We start from the raw sequence: 21912 nt of genomic DNA on the forward strand, positions 1-21912 counted from the left end.
AACTAAGCTCCATTACAAGTATAGTGGTTTCCTGAGTGGTCTACATCAATTGTACTATTCAACAGAAGGAAAAGACAAAGTTGAACAGAAAAGGACACGTGTCGGTGACTGACAAGTGACCTTACAAGACCACGTGGGAATGCAGAAGTTTAACGCATGTGCATACATGTATTGACATTTGTCAATGCCTAGGTAACACGACATTCTATTTGTTTAATCAAATAGTGGTGCCAAACCGAATTGTGGTGTTCCGGCAAATAGCTACCAAAGAGGAAAGAGGAGAGCACTCTCTCTGATGCAGTTGTCCCACAAGTACAGACATCCTATATATCAGTGGACAATAGAACAATTACACGGTTAATAGGACTACTATAAATTGGTGTATACACTATTGTAACAACTAGTGGTGTGGGTTTTATTTATTTAGAGTCCAAATGTGTAATAGCTTAAAATATCCTCAATAGCTATACTTAGGTAATTTGTATCAACCAACTATCATTCCGCCAAGGATAGTTGTAATTCTTTGTGATTTAATCAATAAAAAATAAACGTTGAAAATTACCTTTGACTCTATTTAATTTACTTGCTTGAATACTAAATTGCTTAAATTGGTTAAGTTAATCAAGAAGAATTGTATTCACCCCCCCCCCCACCCCCTCTACAATACTCCTGTTGTTTATCAAGGGACCAACAACTGGTATTAGAGCTTTAGTCTTGATAATTTAATATCTTGGATCTAAATTCTCTCATGGCTGCATATTCAAATACAGCTTACCTTGAAAATGGCTCATCCAATAGACCACCCAAATTTGATGAAGATGAGTATGAAACTTGGAAGTCAAGGTTCATGCTTCACCTTGAGTCTATTGACCCACTCATGCCTGGTATTGTCACAGATGGTCCATTTATCCCAACTGAGACTATTAATAGTGTTCTAGCTACTGCTGACACCCCTGCCATTTCTGGCAGAGAGGTTGTTCTCACTCCATCAAAATGGGATGCTGAGGACAAACGTCGTGTTGGACTTGTCCCTAAGATCAGAACTCTGTTAGCTATAACATTACCTTACCACTTATTCAAACTGATTAAGGGAAAGTTGAATGCTAAGCTTATGTTAGACTATCTAGATGTTACTTATGAGGGCATGGATGAGGTTAGTCAGAACAAGATTATTGCTTTGAAAAGAAAGTATGAAATGTTCTTTGCCTATAAGAGTGAAACCCTTAAGCAAACCTTCATTAGGTTTAACTCCTTAGTTACCTGCTTACTTTGAAAATCACATATACTGACTTTGAATAAGTAAACAAATTCATTGACTCACTGCCTACTAAATGGAAACATGTTACTGACCCTCTAAGAACCATCCAGACTTTAAAGAACTTTAACATGTCTTCTCTCTATGGTACACTTTGGAATCATGAGAAGGCAGAAGCTAAACTTGAACTAAACTTGAAAGAAAACTTTAAGTCTGCCCCCACCACTTCAAAATCTTCTAAAATAGATGATACTGCTCTTATTGCTGCTGCTAAAAAGAAAGCTCAAAAAGCTTTACTGGTTCAAAAGTTGATAGCAGAAGAAGATTCAGCTGAAGATGATGTGGAGAGTGGTACTGGGTCTGAAGAAATCAGTGATGATGAAGATTATGTGGAAGGGTTTGCTGAAAGTATTGATTTACTGGCTAGACAGTTCAAAAGATTCAATCGTATTAGAACCAGCAAGTCATATAAAGGGAGTAAGAAGCCGAGTGCTAGGTATAGTAGCAAATCAGTTAAAGCTCCTAAATCTAAGTGTTACAATTGCGGGAAGGTTGGACATTTTGCTACATAATGCATGTCCAGGAAACCTACATTCTCGCATACTAACTCCTTCTCAAAAGCTGATAAGTACAAGAACAAGTACAAAGCTATGAAGGCTCAGATGAAGGAAAGTGCAAAGACTGATAAGAAGGGAAAGAAGCCAGAAAAGGTTCTAATTGCTGAGCATCGTGACTGAGATGAAAAACGCTCTTCTTCATCTTCTGACAGTGATACTGATGATGATGATGATGATGATGCTGGTTATGCTTCTGGTAAAAAGTTGTGTTTGATGGCCAAGGAGGTCGAGGAGTCTGATGAGGATGATAATGGTAGTACATTTGTGACTGATATGAGGAAAGATGACCTGAAAAAGGATTCACCTCAATGAAAATCTGAAATGCTGTATAAGGTTGATAATTTTTGAACTTATACTGATGATGAAAAAGCTGAAATGTTTGACTACCTAAGAGTTGATCTATGTAGAGGCAGTAAAGGTGAAGAAGTTTTGAAAAATGATAACAAATCTTTAAATGAAAAACTTAAAGGCAAAACTGATGAAATTAAAATCTTGAAGGATGAAATTTCAAAAATTGAAAAACAAAATTTTGCTTTAAAGTCTCTTCACATTGAGGCAACAGATGTTAAGAACCAGCTAAACGACCTCAAGAAGGTTGTTGCTTCATGGTGTACATCTGCTCAACGCATAGCTAAATGTGTAAATGAGCAGGTGCCTGCCCAAGTTGAAGCTTCTTAACTGGTGACTATGTTGCTGCTGCTGCTCTTGCAGAAGTTACTTTTATGGACCCCATTCTTAAAACTGATCATGAAGCTGTCTTGCTAAATACTTTTAATAAGATAGTTAAGAGTAAAAAGTGTGATGACCCGGGAATTTCCGACCAAATTTAAACCTGAATCTTATTTGATTTCGATACGATAAGCAAATTCTGTAATATTGAAGTCTCAAATATTTTGAACTGTTTCATACATTCAATTTAACCTCGACCAGTTTCGACGATTCACGAACAACTATTTGTACATGTATATATATATATATATATATATATATATATATATATATATATATATATATATATATATATATATATATATATATATATATATATATATATAGGTATAATGACTAGGTAATTAAAACTTTCATTTTTTTATATTGAAATCGTAATATTCGAACCTTATACCAAAGGAGCATTTTTTTTTTTTTTTTTTTACATTTAGAAGTTGATACGGTTTCACTTAACAAGACTGAAGGCCTAATTCAATGCATCAAAAAAATAAATAAATAAAAAATAAATAAAAAAATAAATATCAAGCCCGTGATATTTGTAATTATGTTTCCTTGGAGCAATGTGACGTTATCAACGAGTGTGACTAGTGTTGGATTAATTGGTTTACGCTAGATTTAATTTAATAATAAATTGTATGTTTTTAATTAATGAATATTAATATGTTATTAGTCAAGTTATTAGTTAGTTGTTACATGGATGTAGTAGTTGAACACATCTCATGTTGAAATAGTAACATGGGTTAGTGATTAGGCCAGTAAGCATTAGTGATAGGTTATGTGCAATTTTCATCCACACACGTTGTAATTTTAGGAGTATTTATAATTATAATTGTTATCTATTGTTAATAAGAGGTGACAATAAAGTTCTTCTTCTTTTTCTTTGCTGTCCATAACCACTTTAATTGTTCATCATATTGTTTCATGTATTTGTGAGTTTGAATAATGGAGTTCGAGGGCCCGTGATTCTACAACTAGGAGTCAGGTTACTTTATAAAATTTTCAATTAAAGTTCAATAATTAAAGCTACTTTGTATCAAATTTCTCAATTGAGATTCTTTTAAGATTTTAACATTCTATTTTAAAACCTTTTTGAATTATGGAGTATAATTATTATATTATATCTAGTTCCTTTTTTTTCTTTCCCTTTATATAATACTTATTCTCTTTTGTTTGAACTAAACACCTTAGTTGATTTGTTACTACTGTTTTGTGCTTCTATTTCTTGCTTTATAATTCAATCATCACCTAACCATTAATGACTTTTGCTGCTTTATGAATATTACTAGTCAACAACCCAATTATCCATCACCTTGTTCTATTTTCTGTCAACTGAAAACTAACATGCCACTTCGTCACACCACTTCCACTTTGATCACCCATGTACTGCTATTGTTCGATGAACCACACGTATACCGAGTAACTCATGTGTTCTACTGCTGTCGTGCACCACCCAACAAAAACTCCATCATGTTGCTAATATTGAACACCACAAAACTACCACCCTCACCATCGTGATACTGTATTTTGATTAATTAATATCGTCAACCGCCACAAACCATCTTGATCACCTTCTTCCATCACCACCACTTTGAACCCACATAAAATACCACCACTTCGATCACCATGTTCTCGTTTCGGTCACCATCGTCAAATCACTTATACCATCGACGATTGCAGCTACAGTTACTATTTTTTTTTGCTTCCTGTCAAGCACCAACTATCGTTACGTAATTGTTTTGCTTCGGTCGAGACCCCATCAAACAATTATCACCTTCATCGAACCACCATGAAAACCATTATTATTATTTTTTTTTTGCTCAACGGTTAAAGTGTTATTTCATGTTCTCCTGCGAATCGAAGATGATGTTAAATGATTTAGTGATGCACTGAACGAAAATCACTGTTTCATTTACGGTTGTTTAACATGATGATCACATGATGATGATGATGATGATGATGATGATGATGAGGTGACGTCATGGGAGGGTGACAAGTCTGGTTCTTTCTTTTCCAATCGAACAAACAGAAAACTTGAAATTTAATTTATCATGAGCTTTTAATTCGTGTTTGGGCCACTATGTGTTGGGCTTATGGAGTTTAGTAATTAAATTGTTGGGCTAGAATAGTATCTAGATATTGATGATGGTGGCCATAAAGAAGAAGAAGGACGTACAAGTTATAAGGATTTAATCCGATGATTAAAACATAAAAGGAATAGCGGAGAAGTGGTTAGTAGTCTGTGTGCTTATTCGAGAGGTCGGGTGTTCGATCCTAGGCTGCTGTAAAAATATATTTTTTTTTAAACAACATGCTGTTGGGTCATTATTGGACTAGAATTTCATGTTGGGCCATGATTCGCTGTTGGGACGAATAAACAAGTTGGGTTTAAATTAAACATTGGGCCGAGACTCAGTTTAAAGAAATTAAGTGTAGAAGATAATGCAGAAAAGTAACGATTAGAGGAATGGTTTGAGGTGTTGTGATGTGAGTGGGAGGCCATGGGTTCGAGCTTGGACTTTGCCATTTCTTTTTAGGAAGGCTTTTAAGGTAGTTTTATCTATTATTATTATTATTATTATTATTATTATTATTATTATTATTATTATTATTATTATTATTATTATTATTATTATTATTATTATTATTATTATTATTATAAGTATTATTATTAATATTATCATTATTATTATTCATAAAAGTATTAGTATCATTATTTTTATAGTTATGATTATAAATATTCATTATTGTTAAAAATTAACATTTTTACTAAAAGTATTATTTATTGAAGTTATCATTTTTATCATTATTATTAAAAGTATCTTTATTTTAAATTTATCATTTTTATTACTATTATTATTATTATTATTATTATTATTATTATTATTATTATTATTATTAATAATAATAATAATAATAATAATAATTAGTATTACTATTATCATAATAGATAAACTTTTTTTACATATAGTATAGATATCAATATAATTATGTATGAAAGTATTAATTTTAATACATGATAGATAAAGATAAAACATTAATAAATATATATATAACACCATTAAATCATAATAAATAATAATTAATAAGAATATATAAATTTGTTCGATTACCATTATATGTGTTAATATATATATATATATATAACTATTATAGGTTCGTGAATCCGAGGCCAACCTTGCATTGTTCAGTTCCGTCGTATGCATATTTCTACTACAAAATATCGTATTGTGAGTTCATTTGCTCCCTTTTTACTCTTTACATTTTGGGACTGAGAATACATGTGCTGTTTTATAACTGCTTTATTAAATGCTTTTGAAATATATTTTGAACTGCGAATACATGAAATGCTTTGATAAATGTTTGACGAGATAGACACAAGCAAAACATTCCTCGAATGAATTATTATGCAGACAGAAGTTCTGCGGATTATTATTGAATTATGTGGACATGATAATTGTCACCGTTGAATTATGTGGACATGATAATTGCCACCATTGAATTATATGGACATGATAATTGCCACCGTTGAATTATGTGGACATGATAATTGCCACCAATTGATATGAATGTTGATGTGGTAGCGTGGGGGTACGAAATAGTAATATATTTTTGATACGAAAAGCGATACAGATTACACAAGTTTTATATATTTATTTACAGATGGGATATACCTAAACCTTGCTACAACACTATAGGCAGTGTACCTAATCGTAGAGTAGTACAGTTTTTAGTAAGTCCGGTTCGTTCCACAGGGAGCGGGCTTATTGCACACTATATTTTTAAACAACTATATTTGTACAAAATATATATAATTATATATAATAATATATAAAAGGGGGTATACCGTTTAATGACCGGTTTGTCGATTTTATATTTTAAGCAAAGCGTAAAGTAAATGACGATATTTAACTAACAATATAAAATAAATAACAATAATTAAAATGACAATAAATAAAAATACGAGGAAATATGAAATAAAATATATTATGCTTATTTAAACTTCCGTAACCATGATGTTTGACGTTTTAATTTTAATTTATTGTCCTGGGTTAATTGTCCTTTGTCCTGGATGTATTTGAAACCTATCTGGTTTTTGTCCATAATAGTTCATCGGTCATAATTATAAACTGCTCGGCAAATTTAACCTTATACCCGAACTCAAATATTCCAACTAACTGGGGATTCGAACTGTAACAAGGTCTTAATACTTTACTTAATGAATACGCCAGGTTATCGACTGTGTGTAAACCAAGGTTTTAATACTTTGTTAACAATTACACCAATTACCCTTGAATGTAATCCACCCCTGTTTTAATGAGTCCATTGACTATTAATCCATCCCCGTGTCTGGTCAAATGAACAATAATTCGTACTTATAAATATCCCGCCCATCGTGTCCGATTAAGCGTATGTGGTTATATATAGATACTTCAAATCATAACCTTTATATTAAATTAACGAGGTATCGTTAATTTAATATAAAGCCCATTAATAGCCCATAGTCTAATTTTCACAAGTGTCGTTCTTTTGTCCAAACCCCAATTATGGTACAAAACCCAATTACCCCGTCTTTAATATTTAGCTCAACATCATGATTACTTAGGCTCAAATAAGCATAATAACAACTTAAGTACGAGACATTAACTTAAAAAGGAGAACATAGCTTACATTGATTATTTATCGCGTAGTAGTACACGGACAGAGCTCTGACTTTAAAAACCCGTAAAATAACCTTTACATAACCCAAACTAATCTAATATAAAACTACCCTATACTATATATATATATATATATATATATATATATATATATATATATATATATATATATATATATATATATTATATTTATTTATCACAGAGTGTTATTATTATTATTTATATTTTTTATATATTAAAATCGAACGAATGCATGGCCTTTTATAGGCATTTTGATTTCTGACAGCTCCGCGAGTCGTGGAGTTTTATGCCTGCAAACTCTGAGAGTCGTGGAGTTTGAAAATCCAGCTCACAAACTTTTGGCTCCTAGCTTGTCGACATAATAAATATATAAATATATATATAAATAATTAATATAATTATTTATATATTATATTATATTCTTGTGCATAGTTGACTTGTAATTTTTAGTTCGTTGCGTCGGGCGTTGATAGTTGGCTCAGGTCCCGGTTTCGGATTTTCGAACGTCCTTTCGTATAATTTAATATCTTGTACTTTGCGTTTCGCAACTTGTACTCTTATCATTTTTAGACGTTTCTTATCAATAAATTGAACATTTTGGATTGTATCTTGTACATTTGAGCTTTTTGGTCATTTGCGTCTTCAAATCTTCGTTTTCGCCTTTTGTCTTCGCACTTATTTAATATAAACGATTACAACTTAAAAATAGAACAATTACAACTAAAAACTTTACATATTGGAAGGATATTGATACTAAATATATGTTCATTTGGAGCACTATCAAATACCCCACACTTGAACGTTGCTTGTCCTCAAGCAATACATAACTTGAAATAAAAACATACGAATCACTTCTTTATTCTTCACACTTTATACATCAGTGATTTTGATACGGCGGTATAAACAATGATAGTAACGATGGAACCATGGTTAAAGGTGGGTGTGTCATCCACAGTTGCCTCGGGTTTAGGTCAACGACACTTGCAATCAAATAGCCGATTTACTTTCGGTTTCCAAAGCAACGTGCACATTTGAAAGGCGGTTTACAGTCCCACATGACTATGAAAATTTAGATCCGTTAGGAAATTGGATCTTTATGAAAACATTTGATCTTTTGAAAATTCAAGCTAGATTTTACCCTAGACAAGTTTTCCGGAATAACCCTTCACCGGTGTTTGCAAAATATTTTTGTGGGTTTTGTGGGTTTCAGATTTGAAAATTTTAGCTCAAGACTTGTGGTTTTGTGTTACCCACTTGCTAACCTCGTATTAGGAAAGCAACACGTCCAGTTCACTTGTCCCGTATATTACCTTTCGATAAACTACCGTCCGGTTGTAAAGGAAAGCGATGAACAAGCAACTGTTAAGGCAATGTCTAATGACATGCATTTGATTATGGTCCAAAAATGTGTCGGATGCTATTACTATCCTTTGTAGGAGCAATAGTAAAGATCATCCTATGATTTTTCGGTCTGGCACAAGGTCCTGTCTTCGACCATGCTATGCAACCACCGTTCTTACGGTTGACACCAGATTTGGTTCAGGTGACCTAATGAATTCCAGGTGAATTCCTAGGATTTTACGTTCAATGGTAATGAACGCATTGAAAATAGATTTTCAGAAAACAAATCGGTTTGTAATTTTTGATCAAAATATTTTCTCGTTCAAGCTCGAGTTTAGATATCATTGAATTCCATGAGTTTGAATTCTCAATCTTTAAGGTCAATCTCAAGGATTGAGTAATATCAGTCTTAAAAGCTGATTTTTAATCTTTAAGGAGATTATCCTTTCTGGGGATCTGATTCATTAGTCTTATCAAGCTAATTTGCACGGTGCCCCCGATTGTACGAGATAAATCCTTCTCATGGTTGGGATAAATCTGACCACTTGGCGACCCTGTTTGATGCTGAGGTCCGTGGATTTCCTGCTGATTTTAGTGATGACTTTTCTATATTTTTCGCAAGCTACAGCTGGTCTGGACGACAACTTCTTGACCTAAATCAAGAAGCGCGTGTCTTTTTCAGAAGACTTTACTTCCTTTTAATGATGGAATTAATTCATCGTGTAGATCCATCTTTTCTTTTCTTTCATCGGGTAAAACAGTTAATTTAGTCCAAAACAAAAGCACCTGCAATAACTTTACGGAAACATGTGATAGATAATTTTTTTTATTGAATAACTTGGTATATTCTCCCCACACTTGGCTTTTATTTATTATGTTCTTTGCCTTTTTATTCTCTTATATTCCATTTTAAATGAATTCAAGCGTTTTGGGTTGTTTCTCAATTTATGTCCTTTCCGAGGTAACGATAATTTCGGTATTAACACCTAGTTTTCACCGTTCATAAATATATATAAACATGATTTTGAATTCATTTAGTTGAAAATTTTTCAAATTTTCACAAAATTTGGCAAATAAAACCAAGTGTAAACCCGAGAGAATTTATAACCCTTCCCCACACTTAAGATCATGCAATGCCCTCAATTGCATGAAATCAGACTATAATTATAAATTCATGAGGGTGATTAGTGTAGAAAGTAGTTAAAGATACCATAAAATTGCAGGATGATAGATGGTGCACCTCATCGTTCATTCCTTCTTGTTTTATCACACATGTTTTTTTTTTCTTTCAAAAACGGTTGCTTTTCTGAACTGTTTGCTAATCTTTGAAAATGCGTCTTTTACCCTTACTTATTATGCATGATTATTTAACGAGTTATGCACTAACCCGAACCCCGAATTTAACGTTAAGTGGGGTTAGACTTCCCCACACTTAGCTGACGACATGTGAAGTCGGTAGAATGAGTTCCAGGAATTAGAGTAGTGAGCCAGTTATTTACATCTCGGGTGGTGTATAATATATCAATGGGTTTAAAGTTTAGACTCGCCCGATTGTCACTACTTAATTCTTTTTTAAGTGTAGCTTTTAGTAAATGGATATGTCTCTTTTCTGGTTTTTGGTCAAATGGATCGATATACACCGACATACTTATTTCTATAGGGTGGACAATTCCTAATATTTCCTTCCTTTTATTCTCAGGATCAAAGTTTTCACCTCTATTACCCAATTTGGTGAAATTCGAGGTGTCATTATCTATTATAGCTCGTAGTTCATTTCCGGTGGATGACTCGTCTATTGAGAATATTGGGTTGGAAGGTTGTGGAATGGTGAAGTTCGGTTTGGCCTCGGGGGTAAAATTTTCAACGTTATCGTATTCCCAAGAGTACCAATTTGTCACCCTTACTTCTTCTTTATCCATTGATGGATCGATGATTTCGTCGGTAGAGGCTAATGTGTCGATATGTTGTGAAATTGGTAAGACTGAATAAAAAGTATCATCGGGATAGTTGGTGATTTCGGAGCTCTCGAATTCATCAAAATTCGATGATATGAGATTTTCTTGCACACGACTCCTCAGATCAACAGGTGTGTAGTCTGATAGAGTTTCAGCTTGCCTGTTTACAAACTCTCTCATTTGTTCATTTTGAGCATTGAGTTCTTCGAGTTTGATTTTCATATTGTCTAATAAATTTTCAGACACGTAATTTTCCTCGTCTACTGGTTGTTGAGTTTGGAAATATTCTTGGGAATAATCCCAATTTGAATTGTATTCTTCATAATCATTCTATTCAGGTTCCGTGGGTGCGTAATTTTCTATAGGAACGTAATAATAACATTCCCATGTTGAGTGATAATCTCCACAGATTTCACAACCAGTTATTGTTTCGTCATTCGTGATCCAAGATTGACCGAACGAATTGTCATCAACACCCGTTTGAGAGTATTGATTTAATTGATTTTGGATATCAAAAAGAGTTTCCATAGCCTTGTTTTCAAAATTTTCCATTTTATTGCGATGGCAAAATTTTAGCTACAATGTGGTGCATTTACTAATTATCCTATTAGTTATAAAAATAGAAAAGCTTATATAAGTTGTCCAATTAATAGACTTTTCTGCTTTTGCTCACGTTTCGAATAGCCAAAAGATGCAGCAGGGAGCCAGAACCCTTTAAATCGGAAGCTCACAACTCAGCCACTAACAAATCCAACTATTACTACGAAGCAGAAAATTGTCAACGTCCATTAATTTAACCACTTAAATAATTTTTCTTTCCGTTTGAGATATTAGATAAGAAATAGAGAAAATTTCTAAGTCCTAAAAACTAAAGCGTCGAGAAATAAGAAAGAAAAAGAATGCGCGTCGAAAAACGTCGAAAAATAAAAATAAGAAAATAGCGAGTCGTGACTTAAAAGGCACTAAAATTTTAAAATCGTCGCAAAATTCTAAAGCACCTAAATCTTAGTCTAAAGAAATAGCACTTAAGGGATTTAACGGCAAAGCCTAAAAATCTAAAAATAAAAATAAGCTACGGCAAAATACTAGAACTTAAAACTAGCTACAAACAATAAAGATACAAATATTACACTAAAAAAATACAAAATATAAAAATAAACTTAAAGTTGTAAAAAGTACAATTTTTATAAAAATATTATTTTTATATTTTTATTTTATAAAAGTATTAATTTTTTATATATTAAAACTAAATATAATTAATTATAACTAATTAATTTAAAAACTTAAACTAAATAATAATAATAATAAAGTAATTAGGATTAAATAATAATAATAATTAATAATATTCCGTAATAAATGCGAAGTAGGGTTCCTGAGTGCGCCTGTCAGGGTGGCTCCGCGAGTCGTGGAGTTTTAAGCCTGCAAACTCCGCGAGTCGTGGAGTTTGAAAGACGTTTTTTTTTTTTTTAAATTTTATATTGTTTTTCTAAAATGATATATAAATATATTTATAGAAAAATAAATTAAAAATATAGCGTTTCGCCGAGTTCCCCGGCAGCGGCGCCAAAAACTTGATGTGGTAGCGTGGGGGTACGAAATAGTATTATATTTTTGATACGAAAAGCGATACAGATTACACAAGTTTTATATATTTATTTACAGATGGGATATACCTAAACCTTGCTACAACACTATAGGCAGTGTACCTAATCGTAGAGTAGTACAGTTTTTAGTAAGTCCGGTTCGTTCCACAGGGAGCGGGCTTATTGCACACTATATTTTTAAACAACTATATTTGTACAAAATATATATAATTATATATAATAATATATAAAAGGGGGTATACCGTTTAATGACCGGTTTGTCGATTTTATATTTTAAGCGAAGCGTAAAGTAAATGACGATATTTAACTAACAATATAAAATAAATAACAATAATTAAAATGACAATAAATAAAAATACGAGGAAATATGAAATAAAATATATTATGCTTATTTAAACTTCCGTAACCATGATGTTTGACGTTTTGATTTTAATTTATTGTCCTGGGTTAATTGTCCTTTGTCCTGGATGTATTTGAAACCTATCTGGTTTTTGTCCATAATAGTTCATCGGTCATAATTATAAACTGCTCGGCAAATTTAACCTTATACCCGAACTCAAATATTCCAACTAACTGGGGATTCGAACTGTAACAAGGTCTTAATACTTTGCTTAATGAATATCCCAGGTTATCGACTGTGTGTAAACCAAGGTTTTAATACTTTGTTAACAATTACACCAATTACCCTTGAATGTAATCCACCCCTGTTTTAATGAGTCCATTGACTATTAATCCATCCCCGTGTCCGGTCAAATGAACAATAATTCGTACTTATAAATATCCCGCCCATCGTGTCCGATTAAGCGTATGTGGTTATATATAGATACGTCAAATCATAACCTTTATATTAAATTAACGAGGTATAGTTAATTTAATATAAAGCCCATTAATAGCCCATAGTCTAATTTTCACAAGTGTCGTTCTTTTGTCCAAACCCCAATTATGGTACAAAACCCAATTACCCCGTCTTTAATATTTAGCTCAACATCATGATTACTTCGGCTCAAATAAGCATAATAATAACTTAAGTACGAGACATTAATTTAAAAAGGAGAACATAGCTTACATTGATTATTTATCGCGTAGTAGTACACGGACAGAGCTCTGACTTTAAAAACCCGTAAAATAACCTTTACATAACCCGAACTAATCTAATATAAAACTACCCTATAATATATATATATATATATATATATATATATATATATATATATATATATATATATATATATATATATATATATATATATATATATATATATTATATATTTATTTATCACAGAGTGTTATTATTATTATTTATATTTTTTATATATTAAAATCGAACGAATGCATGGCCTTTTATAGGCATTTTGATTTCTGACAGCTCCGCGAGTCGTGGAGTTTTATGCCTGCAAATTCCGCGAGTCGGGGAGTTTGAAAATCCAGCTCACAAACTTTTGGCTCCTAGCTTGTCGACATAATAAATATATAAATATATAAATATAAATAATTAATATAATTATTTATATATTATATTATATTCTTATGCATAGTTGACTTGTAATTTTTGGTTCGTTGCGTCGGGCGTTGATAGTTGGCTCAGGTCCCGGTTTCGGATTTTCGAACGTCCTTTCGTATAATTTAATATCTTGTACTTTGCGTTTCGAAACTTGTACTCTTATCATTTTTAGACGTTTCTTATCAATAAATTGAACCTTTTGGATTGTATCTTGTACATTTGAGCTTTTTGGTCATTTGCGTCTTCAAATCTTCGTTTTCGCCTTTTGTCTTCGCACTTATTTAATATAAACGATTACAACTTAAAAATAGAACAATTACAACTAAAAACTTTACATATTGGAAGGATATTGATACTAAATATATGTTCATTTGGAGCACTATCAAATGTTATGTATCGAGAGAATGATTTTATACACAGGTTATGTGTATGTTATTTTGTACACGAGATATGTGTACGGTTACTAAGATTTATGAAAGATAATTTCGTACACGAGAAAGGTGTACTGTATTTAAAAGATATCGCATGTACATTACAGGTAGGTATAGGATTCGGGCCCATTTGTACCATGCAGCATTTAAATCTTGTGGTCTATCAAAATGATAAATTTTATTGTTTTATGTTAAACCTATGAACTCACCAACCTTTTGGTTGACACTTTAAAGCATGTTTATTCTCAGGTATGAAAGAAATCTTCTGCTGTGCATTTGCTCATTTTAAAGACATTACATGGAGTCATTCATGGCATTTAGACGTCAGTTCATCGCGATGGAACCAGATGTTATTGTATTCGTCCAAGAGGATTTGGACGGGGTATGACATGTGGTATCAGAGCAGTGGTCTTAGCGAACCAGGTCTTGTATTAGTGTGTCTAACTGATAGTTATTTAGATGCATTAGTGAGTCTGGACTTCGACCGTGTCTGCATGTCAAAAGTTTTGCTTATCATATTGTGTCGAAAATTATTTGCTTATCATCCTTAAAGTCTAGACACATCTTACTGCCTCTATTGCATAGACAGTGTATAGATAAATCCATATCAGCATATCTGTTATTGTTACCTTTGCCTGACAGCTTCCGTTGATTCCTCCATAAGTTATGGATTTTTAGTATTATATATGCATATGTAAATTATGTATTGCAGGGTACTAATCTACATCCTATAATCTAATTCTTATTGAGAATCCTTCATCTGATCGTACGAGATGAATCCCTCAATCAGTTCGAATTTCTCGGATTCTGATAGCTATTCCGATATGGAGTTTCACTTAAGCTCTGAAAGTAGTGTCACCAGAATGAATCAACCAATCATCCATCCCCAATTCATACGATGGGTTCGTGATCAACCTAATCAATGGAGACGAGAAGAAGACGATCCTTTCCACCAACCAAATTTCCCTCTTGGCAATGAACCTGAAGCACTTACCGGCAAACAAGTCCGAAATACCATTTTCACCCTCATTTCCAGAATATCTCGCCACGATTATATTCTATCTAAAATTCTAAAACTTATTCATCCGCTCGTTCCGAACCGACAATCACCCCGGTGTAATAGAAGAAGTCCACGAGCTTCGCGCTCGGGTAGTGGCTTTGGAGAATATGGTGCAAAGGTTACAAACACCAGCAGCAGCACCAGCAGCATAACCAGTATCACCACCACCAACAACAACCGCATCGCAAACCTCAACTTCACAATCTGCCACATGAAACATCAACGTCATACGCACCATAGATACCAAGGAGTACCAACAACAATGAACGATGAAGTACTAATTCATAACTTCATTGAAGAAATATTTTGTGAAGAATATGTGGTTTCTAAAAGTTTTAGAGATTACTTATTCTAGCTCAAACCGAAAAGCAAATGAGATTAATATCATGTTAACTCATTAAATTCATGATTACATCTGAAGAATATATATATATATATATATATATATATATATATATATATATATATATATATATATATATATATATATATATATATTCATAACGATTGTAATTAAAAATTCTTTTGTACAAACTGTTAATGATGAAAATATTTTAACGGGTAGGTAATACCCGAGGAATATTTAGATTTCACATTAATAAGTTACACTGTACATTCTTCAAATCAGATTCAATAGTTATTTACTATCCTACTTACATCCACCGATATACAAATCAGTTCACCACAGAATAACCATATTCATCCAATTTCATATTGGGATTTTGATTTATCAGAATCCAACAAGTGGCATAATGAAGAAAATATTTGACAAAATAAAATTTGTTAGAAACAAACAAATTAACTATGAGAAATTTTGTTAAGAATCCACGATAACTGTTCCTAGCTAATGAATTACATTTTATTTATCGCAATTTAATTATCGCAATTTACATTCTTGAAATTTTATTTATCGTCATTTAATTTCTGTTATTTACTTTACGCACTTTATTTATCGTTATTTAATTTCTGTTATTTATTTTATGCACTTTAAATATCGGAACACCTATACAAGGTTTTGACATATCATATCGATGCATTTATATATATTATTTGGAATAACCATAGACACTCTATATGCAGTAATGAACGTGTTCTCTATACAGGGTTGAGGTTGATTCTACAATCATATATATAATTTGAGTTGTGATCGAGTCTGAGACATGTACACGGGTCACGATACGTATTAATTAATTCGAATATTATATATTAAACTATATATGAATTATTGGACTGTTACTGTGGACTATCGACTGTGGACTAATAGCATTGGACAATTAAAATGAATTAAAATATTGATTATAACATATGAAACTAAACATTTCTTCAAGTTTGCCACTTGATTTCATCTTAAACCTCATTTGTATCTTGACGATTACAATTTGCGTTCAAACCTATCATAATTCCTGAAAACACCTCAATCGAGAGGATGAACCAACCGCACTTCATCTACGGAAGAAAAGATTTATGCATATAGTTATGCACCTGAAAAATACTCTGAATCTGATTAAACGTTTAATACATATCTGTGCTAGCTCCTTTGGCATTGTTATTACCGAAGATAACCTTACAATCCCTTTCCAAAGTAGCCAATTTTGTCACAGCTCCAGCAAGTCAACTTCGACTTTTCGTTCGAAACAACCTTCTTTTAACCTTGATATATATGCGCGCTCTTCTATTGTTACCGGGAAACCTTTTATATTCCACCATATTACCATCAGCGTTTAATCATCTAAAAACACAATTCTCTTGAAACCACTTCGGAATGATAACCGATGATTCAGCTATCGTAGCATTAAATGCAGAGGAAACAGAAAAATTGTAGATGGTCTAAACGGTCAAAAGTTTGATGATAAAGAAGAGAGTGTTGGGAACGCTCGATAGAAAATTTGGTACTGAAAAAAAAACAGATTGAGCAAACCATGAAGGAGACCAAGGCCAAATACCAGGACCATACCATATATTCAAAGAATATAGGTAATTCTGGATCCGATGAAACCTTCAACGAATATCTTGCTCCGTACTCATGTTAAAATCTTGTGTAAAATCTTTCTTCATCAACCATCGAACTTAGAAATCCCAAAATATCATCATAAATATCTTCGATGTTTCTGAGGATATTTTCATAACTCTTCTTGTCCGAAATTATTTATCTCTTCGTGCTATCCGTATTACATCATAAAGGAAACCATTTTAATTTCTAAATTTCTTTAAAATTCGAGTTAGTATAATATAATGACACTTGATCAACGTGATTATATTACAGTAAGCCATGCTGAGTTTCTTATAGGACGTGATGATTCCCAGACCATAACGTCATCACGTGCCATGTTACATAACTCGCTTTACTAGAGGTCGAGAAGACAATAAAAAGGCAAAGAGATCCAAAATATAAGAGAAAATATAAAGCCCAATAACAACCCGAAGGTTACAAACCGTGGATATTAATACGAATAGCAATATAAGGACACGGTAGAATTAAGAATAGTATCACCCCAAGGTAATAGTAGGAGTAAATAGATTTTTCTGGTGGAAGATTGAAAAGAAGAATGACAGAAATGATAATTAGGAAAATATCAAGGATTAGAACTGGATTAAGCATTTTCACAATCTTTTGGATGTATGAACAAAGAAAGAAAATATAGGAATGGTGAGAATAATGGAACGGAAGAGTTAATTTATAATGGAAATATCAGTCAGAGTAATCGAGGCAGATCACCGTAATTAATTATAGAGATCTTAATTTCCTTACTCGCCGAAGAATCAAATCTTTTAGATTTTGAAGATTTTCTTTAAATCCCTTGAATTTCGAAATTCAACCAAGTCAATGTCAAAAGCTATGACGCACCTTATTTTCTAAATTCAACCCTGACTACGTCAAAAGCTAAGGCGAATCTTATTTTCCTCATTTCAATCTTTTGTGATAGCTTCATTCGTACTCTTCGAATAATCGAATTATTTTATCTGTATTATTCGATAATGATAAAACTCTAATTATCAGCTCATACTCGTCAGGGAAACATATTTATTGTTAGCCATGACGACCTCACTCAAATTTCGGGACGAAATTTCTTTAACTGGTAGGTACTGTGATGACTCGGGAATTTCCGACCAAATTTAAACCTGAATCTTATTTGATTTCGATACGATAAGAAAATTCTGTAATATTGAAGTCTCAAATATTTTGAACTGTTTCATACATTCAATTTAACCTCGACCAGTTTCGACGATTCACGAACAACTATTTGTACATACCTATATATATATATATATATATATATATATATATATATATATATATATATATATATATATATATATATATATATATATATATATAGGTATAATGACTAGGTAATTAAAACTTTCATTTTTTTTTATATTGAAATCGTAATATTCGAACCTTATACCAAAGGAGCATTTTTATTTTTTTTTACATTTACAAGTTGATACGGTTTCACTTAACAAGACTGAAGGCCTAATTCAATGCATCAAAAAAATAAATAAAAAATAAATAAATAAATAAAAAATTAATATCAAGCCCGTGATATTTTTAATTATGTTTCCTTGGAGCAATGTGACGTTATCAACGAGTGTGACTAGTGTTGGATTAATTGGTTTACGCTAGATTTAATTTAATAATAAATTGTATGTTTTTAATTAATGAATATTAATATGTTATTAGTCAAGTTATTAGTTAGTTGTTACATGGATGTAGTAGTTGAACGCATCTCATGTTGAAATAGTAACATGGGTTAGTGATTAGGCCAGTAAGCATTAGTGATAGGTTATGTGCAATTTTCATGCACACACGTTGTAATTTTAGGAGTATTTATAATTATAATTGTTATCTATTGTTAATAAGAGGTGACAATAAAGTTCTTCTTCTTTTTCTTTGCTGTCCATAACCACTTTAATTGTTCATCATATTGTATCATGTATTTGTGAGTTTGAATAATGGAGTTCGAGGGCCCGTGATTCTACAACTAGGAGTCAGGTTACTTTATAAAATTTTCAATTAAAGTTCAATAATTAAAGCTACTTTGTATCAAATTTCCCAATTGAGATTCTTTTAAGATTTTAACGTTCTATTTTAAAACCTTTTTGAATTATGGAGTATAATTATTATATTATATCTAGTTCCTTTTTTTTCTTTCCCATTATATAATACTTATTCTCTTTTGTTTGAACTAAACACCTTAGTTGATTTGTTACTACTGTTTTGTGCTTCTATTTCTTGCTTTATAATTCAATCATCACCTAATCATTAATGACTTTTGCTACTTTACGAATATTACTAGTCAACAACCCAATTATCCATCACCTTGTTCTATTTTCTGTCAACTGAAAACCAACATGCCACTTCGTCACACCACTTCCACTTTGATCACCCATATACTGCTATTGTTCGATGAACCACACGTATACCGAGCAAATCATGTGTTCTACTGCTGTCGTGCACCACCCAACAAAAACTCCATCATGTTGCTAATATTGAACACCATAAAACTACCACCCTCACCATCGTGATACTGTATTTTGATTAATTACTATCGTCAACCGCCACAAACTATCTTGATCACCTTCTTCCATCACCACCACTTTGAACCCACATAAAACACCACCACTTCGATCACCATGTTCTCGTTTCGATCACCATCGTCAAATCACTTGTACCATCGACGATTGCAGCTACAGCTACTATTTTTTTTTTGCTTCCTGTTGTGACATCGCTATTTTTTTTAATACGTGGCGGAAGCATTTATTTATTAATTACAAAATAAACATTAACTATTGCTTAGACAACTAGTGTCACGTGTCATTTCAAAATACATGTTTATACGGAGAAGATGTAGTTACAATTTTTTTTCAAAAGTACACGGTTTAAACTATAAAAGACCACATCAGAGTTAATCCTGTCAAACATAACATCACCATGCCCGTCTTCTCCCAAAAAGCACTATCTACAAAAGCTATCAACCTGCAGGGAGGAGATGGAGGGGATTTAGCACGAAGCTAAGTGAGTACGACTAACTACAGGCCATAGCATACATAAGTGTTATACTAATCATGTCATAATAGTCTAACACACAAACATCACCCAAGTACCGTCTACAGAGACTCTGGCGGCTCGGCCAAACCATTAACCACTAGCTGATCGGACTGGGGCTTACCAGAAGTTCCTCCACCACCGTATGTATATACTTAATCCACACGCGACGGACGTGTCATTCACATATATATACACCACGGCTGTCTAGGCCACCACATGAGGAACCCAACCCGCAGGTTGATCTCTCCTACCGAGGCCACCACAAAATAGGGACGCACTGGGCTCCAGCAGACAAGCATCAACTAACATGCAGTAACTAACCACAACAATAAGTATATCTAACAAGCATGGCAATCATAATATAACATGCTTCTATATACTATATTCTCTAGTTAGTCTCACTCACCAAATACCAGCAAACGAGAAGGTGTTCAGCTATCTAATCACTGAACCTTCTCTTTCTCCTTTTCTCCTGAGAAATACATATACACGAGTTAGTTTATGTCCATAAACACCAAATAACACAAAACAGAAAATTTTGTCAGAAAACTGTCCGCTAAAAATTTTCTGCTAAACACCAAAATACAAACGGGCAGCATAACGGCTAAAAATCAACACTTAGGTAAAATATTCTGCTCTGGACACTCAGTCGGTCGACTGGCTTTTACAGTCGGTCGACTGGCTATACAATTGGTCGACTGACCTTACCAGTCGGTCGACTTATTTGGTATTTCCACAATCGGCCGAAAGTCAAACTCAATCGGTCGGTTCACTCGCCAGTCGGTCGGTCCACTACATTAGTCGGTCGACTGTCAACCGACAATCGGCTGACTGTGTTCATCATCTGCAGATTCTGAACAAAGGCTACGGACTTCACGATGAAATCCTCAAATCTCGATCTAGAGCTCGTTTTAAACACCAAAATCGACCACAACTTGTTCACTACTTGTTATAGACTCAAAACCCACAACAATTTGACCATAACAACACTTAAATCACTTGTTTTGACACAAATTCAATCTTTTTATAAAACTCACACAAAACCATGAATTTAATAATGAATTGAACACAAAACACATGTTACTTACCTTGATAGACTCAGTAAACGATAACAAACACAATTCTAACACCAATTTGAGCTCAAGATCAACAATGGGGAATTAGGGTTTGATAGTTGGAAGAGATGAGAGTACGGAGTGTGTTTGGGAATTTTCTAGAAATGGAAAGAAGAACACACAGACTAGTCACTTAATTTAGGTTAATTCCCACACTGTGTGACACACGGGTATTTATCAGTTATCTGATATCTTTCGTACATCATTTGGCAACCCAAATGTAGTCCAAACTAAATAAACAAACCTGTTCTGTGACCCTTGTCACAAACTGGTCCTAACCACATCATTAAATAATAATAAATATTAAATAAAAATAAAAGCATATAGTAACACAATACTAACTTAAGGGCAATCTAGTAATCTTACATCTAGGCCCGATTGAGGATGTTACAAATCTACCCACCTTAAGAAGATTTCTTCCTCGGAATCTGGTCAAGGTCAAACAAATGGGGATAGCGCGCTCTCATTAACTCCTCAGTTTTCCACGTCAAGTTAGAACCTAAACTGTGCCGCCATTCCACTAACACCATTGGAATCTGTTTCTTTCTTAACTTTGTGACTTTCTTGTCCACTAT

The sequence above is a fragment of the Rutidosis leptorrhynchoides genome, chromosome 3, assembly GCF_046630445.1.
Source record: "Rutidosis leptorrhynchoides isolate AG116_Rl617_1_P2 chromosome 3, CSIRO_AGI_Rlap_v1, whole genome shotgun sequence".
NCBI classification, from domain to species: Eukaryota; Viridiplantae; Streptophyta; class Magnoliopsida; order Asterales; family Asteraceae; genus Rutidosis; species Rutidosis leptorrhynchoides.